The 13,089-nt window shown below is 37.7% G+C and overlaps 1 long non-coding RNA gene across 1 annotated transcript in view; it reads left to right on the top strand.

Annotated features, from left to right (window-relative positions):
• Nucleotides 1–11,021, top strand: part of LOC309644461 — a 144,503-nt gene extending 133,482 nt beyond the window's left edge. The window contains exon 3 of the long non-coding RNA XR_014254439.1: nt 4,155–11,021. This is a non-coding gene — a long non-coding RNA (uncharacterized lncRNA). The remainder of the gene's footprint in view (nt 1–4,154) is intronic.
• Nucleotides 11,022–13,089: the final 2,068 nt, after the last annotated feature.

Here is a 13,089-nt window from a genome sequence, read left to right as displayed (position 1 = left end):
AAGAACCAACCACTCATAATTAGAGAAATGAAAGTTAAAACACTGACACAGAATTCGTCACCTATAACACTGGCACACATTAAACAGCGTGACAGTGCATTCTGTTGGTGAGGCTGAGAGAGGCAGGAACTCTCAGACACTGCTGGTGGGAATGCCGACAGGGAACTGGGCAAAAGCTGACAAAACTCCACACGCATGCACCTTTGATCCTGCAGTTCCTCTTCTAGAAGTCTACCCTGAAGGTGCACTCCCAACAGTATGAAAATACATATGCACGAGGTTGTCCCTTGCAGCGTCATTTGTCATTGCAAAATTTTGGAGAAAACCTAAGTGCCCATCCCTGGGAGCAGAGTTGAATAAATGATGGTGCGTCCACAGAATGGAGTACTGTGAGGCTGTAAGAAGAATGAGGACAAGTTCTACAATGTGATTTGGAGGGATTTCCAGAACATGCTGTTAAGTGAAAATAGCCAAATACAGAAGAATATCTATAGTACGTTCTCCTTCATGTAAGAAAAAGAGGCTATTAAAAATATGCATGTATCTGCTCATTTGTGCAAAAGAAATGCAGGATGGATAAACAAAAAACTAAACAGATCCATTACCTCTGTGGGGTGGGTGAGAAAAGGGTAGAAAGAAGTTGAAAGTGGGAACAGGGTAGTGGGAAAGGAAGGAGAGACACTTCTCTGAGTGTACTTTATCATAGTGCTCTGACTTTTAGAACCAGAGTAATGAAAAATACACCAAAAAAATAAACATATAAGCAAAAAAATATTCATAAGCAAAATCAATCAGGATGTGAGGGAAAGCCAAATGTGGAATATAAGTAGTAATAAATTAACGTAAGTATATCACAAATGAAGGGGTAGAAGAAAAGAAGCAACCGAAGTGACTTTGGAAAACAGAATTTTAAGTGGATATTATAAGGCCAAAGGCAAATAAGACCTGTTTTAAAATGCTGGGCTTGACTTTATAAATCTGTTTCTCATAGAAGAATGAGTGAGCAATTCTAAGATAATTTTATATGTATATAAGGATAAAAAATAAGTAAATATATTACAGGTAATATAGTCAGGTTTCTCACTGTCAAAGAAAAAATGCACAAATTAATAAAATAAATAAGTCCTGGGGATGTCACGCACAACAGAATGATCATAGTTAACAACACTGTATTGTATATTTGAAAGTTGCTGAGAGAGTAGATCTTAAAAGTTCTCATCACAAGAAAAAAAATTGTTAACTATATGAAGTGATGGATGTTAACCAGATTTATTGTGGTGGCCATTTCACAATATATACAAATATCAAATTATTTAGTAATACACCTTAAACTAATACAATGTTATATGTCAGTTATATCTCAGGGATGTGTCTATATGTGGTTTTGGAAACTGGATTGACAGGACTGAAAGAAAACTGAGACAGAAGTAGAAATATCAACTTCAAAACTTCAGCATCATCTGTAATCTGAGAGGCTATTTTTTTCACTATGTATTATCTCCTAATAATATCATACATAGGCATTCAATGAACATATTTGTTATAAGAGAAAAAGGGACCAGATATCATTAAAAAAAAAACAAAACTTAGGATGATTAAAAAAGTGTATTCCCACAGTAGGTAGCATGCTATAACCTAGGAGTTAACAAACTTTCTGTAAAGACAGTAAGTATATATGGCTTTGTGCACCAAGAGGCAAAATCAAGGATACTACTAGGTACTTTCATCAGAAAAAAGAAAACAAATTTTGACAAAAGTCTTTGGTGAATTTCAAAATATTTTTAAAAATATTCTTATTAAATAACAAAAGGTTATTATTAAAATATATAAGTATAATTTTTGTAATCATCAACTACTAATTACAAGAGTGAAATTCTTGTTTGTGAGAGGGATAGCACTAACTGTTATTCAAATTCAGTGTCCCCTATCATCATAGTGACTGCAAGTGTGCATTTGTAAAAAACATTATCGGTTCACCAAAAACAGGTAACTAGGGGGAGTTTGCCCATGCACCATAGCTTGCCAACCCCTAACCTGGCCCATGCCTACCCCTCCAACTTCACCTCTGCCATTTGCTCCCCTCGTACTCTGCCCAAGACCCAGTGGCTTTCTTTCCATTCCTCAAGCACCCCAAGTTTCCTCCTGCAGCTGGGGGGGTCTTGACCCTTGCTGTTGCCTCCACCGAATACAGTGTCCCCAGCTCTGCACCTGGTCAGTCGCATCATTTAAATCTCGGTTCAAAGGTCAGTTTCTTAGGGAGGCTCACTCTGATGACCCCGTCGAAGTGCCAGCCCCTGACTCAGCCACTTCTGTTACCCAAGTTAATGTCCTTTATAGCTCTTTTCAGTCTCTGCAATGTCACACTTACGTATTTGTTTAAAGGATTTCCTGCTTGCGCCTCTAGTTGAAGGTCCGTGACGCAGAGAGTTAATGTTTGGTTCCAGCTAATGAATTAACCATTGCTTGGCGTGTAGTGACTTCTTAATAAACACTTGAATCAATAATGATTGAAGAGAGAAAAAAGGGATTACTGTAACCCACATATTGCATATGCAATACAATGAAGGCTGGGCAGGAAAGACAGCAGTCACAGTGGGAGTTTCGGACACTGAAAGATTTTGCTGCTGTTCTGTTGTGATCCTGAGAGAAAGCGGCTAGCTGTAACCTTATAAATGCTTGGTAAGAACATCCATCTCAGGCCTGTCATTAACTTGTTCTAGGTCTGGAATCACTGCTAATGGTTCACCTAGCTTATACTTCGACCTTCGGAAGCAAATGAACATCAGATGAGATACAGACATTCACACAAACTTGATTGCATTCCATGCAAATTATAAAAATAGCGGAATGAAACATCACATTAAAAATGGCATGACCCTACAATTCTCCCAAATAATCAGGGTGTCCAGAGTCATATGTGAGTCACTGAGTAGAAAGATTCATAAGAACACATACTGGTAGCCAGTGTCTCTGAGAATAAAAGATTTCCTATTCTAAATGTAACGGTATTCTAAGTGGAGATGGTAAAATGCAAACGACTTCGTATCAAAATTTAGTATAAAAGCTGCTGGGTATACAGAGAAATGAAAAGGAAAAGGGAAGCTGGAATTAGAAAAGATTCTAAAATTATAATTGTCACAAGCTTAGGGGAGAAAATTAGCCATCTTACCAGACACTGCAGTGAGGAGAAAACTTGTAATTTAGATTTATAGGGAAGTAACCTCAACATAGACAAAAAATAAACAGAAAAGAACAAAGTCAAGCACCACTTGTAACTAACCTTGGAGAGATCAACACTTTGATGGATTCAGTAGCCTACCTGGAGTACGTGTCTGTCTAGCGATGATTAACTACTGAATTGAAAACAGATTTACATGTAGTTTAGGACACCCGTTTGCAAGAGCAACATATATTTAAACTTTTATCGAATAATACTTTATATGAAAGTCAAATAAGGAAAACTTTTTATTCCCCTCAATGAAGTCAGCGGGGATTGTTCAAAATCGTTAGAGTGCTTGCTTTGTTTTAAAATCATATGAACAGTTTAAAAATTATTTCATAAATACCAAGAATAAGAAAATATCATATACAATCCAATTTCCCGACTATTCAACTGACTTTATTGTCTGGGCAATGTTCGTCTCTTTGTTTTATGCATGTAAAATATTACGTAGTTATAATAATAGCTATCATAAATAATTTTGTATTCTGTGTATTCTTACTGTATCACAAACATTCTTAGGTGGCTATATTGTCTTTATTGTTCTCAGGTTTTATGACAGCTGAGTAGTCCATGTCAACATTGCATGATTGTTTGTTTTTGTATTTTTTCCTAATTTTTCTTTATTAAAATACGGTTGAAGCTTTTACATTGTTTTTGAAGGGAAGGCATTTTAAATTTATTGTTTCACTACAGACTAGTTTGAAAATAATATCTGCACAAGAAGAGAATTACCCACAAAAGTCATTCTGAAACCATCCATGTTTTATTTATGTGCATCTTCAATTTCATGTCACAAAAAGTATACAGAGAATGTTGTATTCTCTACTTTCCATTAACATTATGCCCAACATATTCTGTTTCTATTCAGTGATTTTTTTGTACCCTCTCTACAGTTACTGTGGCTCACATTACTCTATATCTTTTTCTTTAGGTAGTTCACTGTTCTCTGAAAATGGTCCTCTAATGAACTTGTGTCCTGGTGCATTACCTGCTTCCTCCCACTGAAATGTAAGTATCGTGAGGGCAAGAACCTGGCCTGTCTGTCCAGTGCTGTCTCTGCAAGGTCTGGAAAGGTGCTAGACCCAGACTGGGTACTCAATGAATGATCTTGGACAAAAGAGTAAATGAAAATCAGAATGGTTGCAGAGCAAGTGTAGAGCTACGTTTTGAATCCCAGAGCTCTGACTCCACAACGGTTCTCTAATACAGAATGGAAGGATAACCCATGTACCATCTTCCTTTCTGCCATCCCCTCAATGAGGTGGTGATAGTGTTTCTTAAAAGGATTATAACTTCCTGTGGTTACAAGGGATTTTGCAGTAAGTCTTCCCAGCCCCTCGAGAAAAAGGGAAACTTAGATTCCCAAGATCTAGAAGTAAACTAAGAGCAGTCTAGAGATGCTTAGCTGTTCTCAACTGTAAACATTATGACATACTATTTTATGATACTATTTTACAATATTTTAGTGCTGTCAAAGGATGTGAGCTTTGAAGTCACTTGGCAGATGACGTAATATTAATTCTGCTAATTCCCAGCTGCATAACCTTGTCCAAGTCACTTCCTCCTTTCTACCTCAGGTTCCTCTTCTGCAAAATGGGGAACAATAATAATGCCCTTTCAGATGATTGTGGTGAGGACTAAGGATTAAGTAAATTGATATAAAAACAACTATATGTCTATATTTACATGTATTTGGAGTGCTGCTTTGTATATAGAAAACATTCCATAAATATTAACTATGATCATCATCAGCATGTAATGGTCAGTAGTTTTGCAAATCCAATTAACTTTTCACTTGTAGAATTAAAAAACCAGAGTTCACGAAGTATTCCTTTAAATAAATAGGACAGGTTCAAGGCTATTCCTTGAATATCCCTCTTATTTGCATTACACTATGTCTCCTGACTGGAAGAGAGAAGGAAGGATGACCAGCGTTTTGCTGCAAATGGTGCATAACCGTGGCTTTGAACATGCAAATGCATCATTCACGTGAATGTCATTGATCACGTGTGCTCAGGAGAGGTGAGGGGGGGATGTTAAGTGATGCTGCTTTTGACTATAAAAATCCCAGGAGCCAAATTATGTAAATTCTTTTGGAGCTCAGGAGAGTGTCCTGCCAACTAGTGGATGTCATAATTGTTGTTGATGCTGTAATGAAGATACTTAAGTTTCTGATGAAATGGTTTCTTCTTTGGTCCTCGCTTTAGGACCAAAGGCTTTCCTTGAACGTGAAGGGGATTTATGTTTTTACCTAGACTCATAAACTAAGTGGAAAAAAATCCTATCTGAGGCAAAGAAAGACTCTTCTCTCAGACATAAGTGTGTTCATAGGCTCTAGCATATTCTTTCTCACAGGCAGCACCTGCTGGAAATCTTTTAGTAAGAAACGCAGCTTATTGCACTGACTCTCTTCCCACCTTTTCAAAGTTTTTTTTTCTTTTCTTCCAAATACTTGTTAAGCAATGATGAGTTGGTAAAATCTGCACACAAATGAGAACATGTAGTTATGGTCAGGAAGACAAGCCATTTTGTATGGACAGAATTCCATGCCATAGATAAAAACTCTCATCCACAGTAGCTTCGTTACAGACAGAGAGGCCAGGATCAGCTGTGCTGCAGTAACACACTTCCAAACCTCAGAGTTTCAAAACCATAAGAGTTTATTTCCTACTCATGCCGATTCCACTCTAGTCTTTGTCTCTTCACGGTCACTTTCTTGAAATGCTGACTCAGAGATTCAGACCTTTCTCGTCTTTTGACCCCAGCATCTCATTTTATTCATCCTCTGTGATCACCACTAGAGGGAAAGACAGAGCCTGTACAGCTCACACCCATTCTGTGATACGTTGATTTGCTGAAGACCATAGGCCACAGCTAGTCATAATGCCCCACCTAACTGCAAGGAAAATGGAAAAGGTTCGGGGAGAGGGAGGTGTCATATAAATATTAATGATCAGTAGAATGTAAAGATACAATTACCAAAATATATTCTGAGAAATATGAGGGCTATTAAGGTATTCTGAAGAAAAATGCAAGAGGCCGGAGGCATCCAGTTAACTAAAACACTATTGCTAATCTGACCCTTTAAATTCCCTTCTTAGACATTCTCAATGCACGTTAGCCGACTGTCAACTCTGAGAAACCATTCTACCAATAGGCATGATTATCTTTGTTTAATGAAGTTTTTTGTTGTTTTTTTTTTTGCCAACTCGATTGACCATAGAATAATTCCTTTCCACAACACCCATGAACCTAATGTCCCACTGAACTCACATTAGACAAATATTCCATTAGGCATCTTGAAATACTGAAGTGAAAAACCTAATGGGCACTTAATACATATTTATTGCCAGAACGTTAAATGAATGAATGAGGAGTCACTTTCAGAGTCAGGGACACCCATTAAATCAGATTTTCGGGAATAAAGTTCTACACGACACCTGCCTTAAGGTTGAAAAATAAAAACCCTAGGTCAAGCAACTAGCTTTTGCTTATAAGATGCTACACACCAATTTTGATGGGTTTTGTTGTTGTTTTTGCCTCTGTGCTGACTTGAGTGGTTTTTTTGTGTCGTCAGCCATAGCTCATCTGCCCAGGATTTCCCAGTGGAATCATCAGGGTGATTGTACCTGTACAACTCAGCATGTACAACCCATCCCACACTTCTGTCCACACGGAGATTTAGTAATGGAAAACAAACCCCTCATTGTGATGGAGAGAATTGAAATTGTATGTTGCGTAAGCCCTGCTCTAGATGGGAGTTCCACGCTAGAAACCTCACAGACTCACAGTAGGGAGACGCAGCACCAGACGCAGTGCTAGTGTACATTCCACGTAATCCAGTGCAGTGGGGTTTTGAGCAATGCTCAGGCATTGGAACGATACCTAATGGTTTGCCTTGGGTCCAGAGAGTGGCTGGCTGTTGGCGGCAAACCTTGGAATCTGGGAGGAGAAAACAATATGGAAGCAATATTATTTGCCATCTAATTTTCTATAATCCAGAAGGGTGTTGTGCTGAATAACACACAGAGGAAAGATTAAATGTAGTAACATAATATTCACACTCTGCATCAGAAGTTGCTACTTTTGCTGCCACGGAGGCAGATGGCTGGCACTGGCCGTTGCCAGGAGGTGTTAAGTGGGTAAGTGGTACTGAGGAATAGAGTCATCTGTGGGGAAAATGACAGTCATGAACTGCTTGTAATGCTGTGAAAGCTCAATGAATTTGATTAAACGCAGATTGCAAAACCGTTTCCTGGACGACCACTGGACACAATCGTTTATGCCGAAACGTGCTCTCTCCCAGTGACAAGTCTGACAGGAAAACTGCCGTTTCTGCTGCTAATTTGTTGAGCATCTTGACAAAGAACGTGACCAAGGAGATGAAAATAGCCCTGTCCTCCTAGCAGTCACCAGGTCCCCATGCACACAGTTGTCTAACTCTGCGGGAAGGTTTTCTAGGAGGGGCAAGGTGAGCATGATTACAAGCCATCCTAGCCCTGGGAGACAAATTTGTGTAAAGTTTTTGTGAGATCTTATCCTGTATTCTCAGTGACCACACTACCTGTGTTCGATTAAGGTGCCTACCGTACAGTTTATTTAGTGTGGGTAAGACAGAGACACTACAGTGGTAACAGAGCAGTTACGTGTATAAGGTTTGCAGGCTCATGTCACAGGCACATATAGAGAGAGATGGGAATGGGGAGGCATATAGATTAGGGTGGCCCTGCACCAAGTGTGGTTCTAGGGCCCATGGGGATGTACCAACACTTCCTTACTGTTCACGATAAGACAAATGCAAAAACTGAGAGTAGAAATGTTTAACCATTTGACAATTTTGTTGAATCTCATACTAAACAAATGGACTTTGTATTATTTGTGCCTTTTTGAATTTTTACTTTTCTGGTAATTCCTTTTTATTATACTTTACAAAAGTTCTGTGATGGATTGGAAATTTCACCACAGGCAGTTTGAGAATCAACAAATTGGAGTTGCAGAGGCAGATTTAGTCTGCATTTCTTACAAGGTTTATCGTTTTTAGCAAAGTACTAACTTATCTACATTTTGGTTTTCTCAACATTTGATAAGTAGATTATATCATTATTAAATAATTGGGTACACCAGGAACCCCTCACATAAACTACTGAAAAATAATTAAAATGTTTAGCTAATCTACGCCTACTAATCTGAACATTGCACAAGGTGAGTGATTGATTAAGTTCAATATTGTGGAAGAGTGAATGGATCAGGTAACACACACACTTGCTTTTTTCCTGTATTCAGTTCATGCAGCAAATATTTGTTAAGCATTAGCCTTGTTCCAGACACGGTTCCAACTGCTGAGGTTGTGCAAGTGAATAAAAATTGTAAAGACTTCTGCCTATGGGGAGTTTATATATGATCAGGGGCTACAGTTGAGACAGAATAGTTATAATTAATAAGTAAATGGTATGATTGATTTGAGATAGAAAGTTGCTATAGAAAAATAAGAGAAGTATAGCAAGGCATGGAAAGAGGGAAGATTTTAAACGTGGGTTCAGATTGAGTTCCAAGTTAAAAAAAAGACATTTCAACAAAGACATGAAGAGGTCAAGTTAGCCATGTGGATATCTGGAGAGGGAATAGGCCAAGTAGAGGTAACAGCCAGTGCAAAGGTCCTGTGTTAACAAGTATATAGCATATTTGAGAAGCAGCATGGAAGCCAGTGTGGCTGAAACAGAGAGGACAAGAGAAAAGTGAATAGTTGAAGACAGAGAGGCAATTTGAGTCCTTGTAGGCCATTGTGAGGATTTAGTTTTTCACTCTGAGTGAGATAGGAGCCCTTGACAGTTTGAAAAGAGGACTGACATGGCTTTACTTATATTTTAAAGGATTATGAGGCTATCACAGCAAGCCAGGTAAAAGATGATGGCAGATCCAACCAGAATGGTAGCGATGGAAAAGATGGAAAGCAGTCAGGTTCTAGGTATATTTGTAAGGCAGAATCAACAGGATTTCCTGACATACTGAGTGTAAGGTATACCTTATACTCAGTATACCTGCAAGATGTGGGTAGAGCAGATTATATAGCCATGGGGGTATATCTGAGCTTTGTTTGGAACGTGTGAGATCATTCTTGTCTCTTAGGCATCTAAGTATCTCAAGACGTCAAGTATGCAGTTGCAGTCCAGAGTTTGCAGGAGACATAAATTTGGAAATAGTTGCAAATAAATACATTTAAAGCAGTAAAACTGGATGAGATTACCAAAGGAACGAGTGTAGATAGAGAAAAGGACTATAGACTGAGATGTGAGACACTTGGGCATCAAGAAGTTATGGAAAAGAGGAGAAATTGGCAAAGGAGACTGAGAAGGAGGGACCAATAGGACAAGAAGACAGTCAATAGGGGGTGGGATTTTGGAACCAAGTGAAGAAAGTATATCAGGGAGGAAGGACTCATCAACTGTGTCAAATGCTGCTGATGGTCACATATGGTGAGGACTGAGACCTTTGGATTTAGAAATGTGGAGCTCATGGATGACCCTGTAATGATATAATGGTGTGTGGAATGGCGAAGACAAAGTCCTATGGAAGTAGTTTAAAAGAGCCTGGCCAGAGATGAATTCCACAGGGAACAAAAACAAGTCTCTTAAGGAGTTATGATCACAAGGGAACAAATATGTGGAGCAATCACTGATGGCAGAAGTGGGGTCAAGAGAGATGCTTTATGTAAATTCCAAGGGAGTTTCTTCTGGGGAAAACATCAAATCAGTAATAGGACCGGCCATTGAGAGGGAAGACATACTCCGAGGTGGTCCTCAAATGAGCCAATTTGGGAGACTAAGTAATGGAGCTGCCAGAGGTGAACACAGTCACAGCAGAGAACCCTCTAACGCAAGAACAGGAACCGCTGTATGAATTGCTTGTCTGATTTCAGGGGCTACACTCTTTAAATTCTGAAGTGGTGCTTACCAGGCAAATTGCAGACATTTGTTTGCAAATGCAAACTCCTTTGTAACCATCATTGAGCCATTTGTACAATCACATATTTCTTCACACTAGTAATTAATACTGATACTTAAATACTAAATTGATAGGCTTTCTTGCTCTCTTGCTTACAAGCTCTTCACAGTCTAGCTGTAATTAAGAATCAGCAGAGACAGTTCTTCAAGGGAATGGGTGGAAGTCTCTACTGTCCTCAGTTTTGGATTGATGTGTATTAACTAAAGTAGAAGTAAAAGCAACAAGGCTCCTTTCTTTTCAGTGTTTTGCCTTTCAGAACATTTTATCCTAATGAAGATAAAAATATATCATATATTTATTATATATAAATATAATATATAATTACTTTTGCAAAATATATAATTATATAAATTATGTAAATGTAATTATATTTACAAAATACAAATACAAAAATATTAAAAAATACAAAGCATTATATATATATCTGCCATAGGTGTGTGTGTATGCATGTATGTGTGTATATACAGCATATAGGTAATATAAAATATATATATTTATATATTATAATATAAAATATATTTACATATATATACACACCTTTGACAAATATATATAAATACATAATATTTTATATTGTAATATTTTTTGTATTTGTAGTTTATATTTTGTAAGTTTATATGTTGTGATATTTTGTATATAATATATAGTGTATTTCAGTATCATGGTACTCACTTATATTAAATATTACTATCTCAGAGGTATAATACAAAAGGAAAATTTTTGTCAGCAATGCCATTGTCCATTGCAGATGTACCTGGTCAATGGATGGTTTACTTTTGTCATTCAGGATCCCAGGCTTCTTCCTGGGATCCTGAGGCATCCTCAAGATCCTTGCCCTAAAGGAAGGCAAATTGTGACTTTGCCTTCCTTTAGGGTCTTGGATAAAGCCTATCTTCTTCTTAACTACTTTGACCTAGAAGTGACATACATCTCTTCTACTCACATTGCATCAGTGAGAACTAGTTATATGGCACCCCTTAGATGCAAGGAGCCCTGGGGACTGCAGCCATGTTTACTCTAGTCAGCCCCTTCTAACACAACTCTATACTATGTAAGGAAATCATGCCACTCTGGGGGCCAGCCAGCCATCTGCTACAGGGAAAGAGTATTTCAAGGTCAGAGGCAATCATTTCAGTATCTGATGCTCTTTGCCTACATAATATTCCAAAGAATTTAGAGTTCTGCTATACGGAGAAAAGCAAAGGGGAGACATAAGAATGTTCTAATATGACTTAATCTTTGATAAATTAGAGCCCTCTGAATTAAGTGAGAAAATTTGGGAGTTTTTTATCTTATAGAATTTATCAGCCTGGAAATCTGGAAAATGAACCATGAATCTCGTCATACTCTGTACTTCACAACTAGCACTAATTATATATTTGCACCATGAGGCATTTGTTGCTTTCTTATTTACAAGATCACATTAATGACTAGTGGCAATGATGAAGAACAGTCGACATCAGTGCCACTCAAAAGAGTAATAACAGGAAGAATAATGTCCTGGGACAGCCACTAAAATCAAACTTAGATTGAAGACTAGGGAAATGATCATTCCTCATCATAATTGTAAGATATAAAATATTAAACATTTTTCTTCATTTTGACATTTTAATCACATCCCATACTCCTCATATAGAGATATTTCTTTGAATTTTTTGAGACTTCTTTAGTTTATATAAATACATATACTTGTATATAATATGTATATATTTAACATAACATTTGGTTTGTGTTTTTCATTTTTTGGTATTGGTGTTGGTGAATTCTTTATTTAAAAGCTTAATGTCTGAACTGAGAGCAATGCACACAAGAATCACAGTATTCAAATCTCAATAAATCTACTCAACATAATGAACGGAATTCCTCGTACTTCAGGTGTCACGTTGCTCTTTCTTTGACTTAGTGTGTATTGAGGTCTGTGAAGATAGCCACAGTGAAAGTTCAAGGTAGATAGCAAGTTAAAATGGAAAAGAAAACTTGCTTTTTAAATAATCTTTGGCAAGAGACATGTGAAATTTAGGAACCAGGTAGATCATTTTTTACTGAACTTCTTCCCTGCTCTCCTCCACCAGAAAATTGTCATTTTTAAAATCTACATTTTAAAAAAAATCCCTATGTCAGCATCAGTTTATTGAAAAGTCATCTCATCTCATAAGAAATATCATAAGAGTACACATTTGGGGGAAGAAAAAAAGGCTTTTCCTTTATCACTGAGATGAGCAGAGTGTAAAAGTATGCTTAGAAGTAAATAGTAAAGGAAATCAACTAGACCTTACAACCTTTAAAATATCTCAACCTCAAAATGTCATGAAGTACTATTTGCAACTTGAAGGGGTATTCCATAAATATTTATTAAATGTTTAATTAAATTAATTTACTAAATGTAAAATCTTAGTGATTGTGTCAGAACCCCTCTCTACCTTTCTCCACCCAATTTGCTGCCACAGGAAATGTAGAGTCATCAAGCAACTTTGCCCTTTGGCCCTGAATTATGTTTGGCCAATCGGAGCACCAATAGGAGGTTGTGGAAGAGAAGGATGAAGGTGTGGCATTACTGCACCTGGACCCTCCCTACAAGATTGTCTCAGGCTGGGTGGAACCTCTGCTAAAGATCACGTCACTGCTCAATGCTGCCATAACTTCAAAGGTCAGTGCTTCCAAAAATCACTCGCTTCCCTAAAGTGTGGAGATGGTAACAGCTCTGCTGTTATGAGCCCGGAATACGCCAGTGTCCCTGTGGTTTCTCTACACCTTGCCCTCACTTTCCAAGACCTCTTAATTTGAGAGTGCCATCTGTGACCCCAACCCAGGATTCTGACTGATTCAATGATAATGATTTACAAAATATGATGCCTGTCACTATA

Source organism: Balaenoptera physalus, assembly GCF_965194825.1.
Source record: "Balaenoptera physalus genome assembly, chromosome: 16".
In the NCBI taxonomy this organism is placed as follows: Eukaryota; Metazoa; Chordata; class Mammalia; order Artiodactyla; family Balaenopteridae; genus Balaenoptera; species Balaenoptera physalus.
Note: the sequence above shows the minus strand (reverse complement) of the source record. Positions and strands in the feature narration are given on the sequence as shown.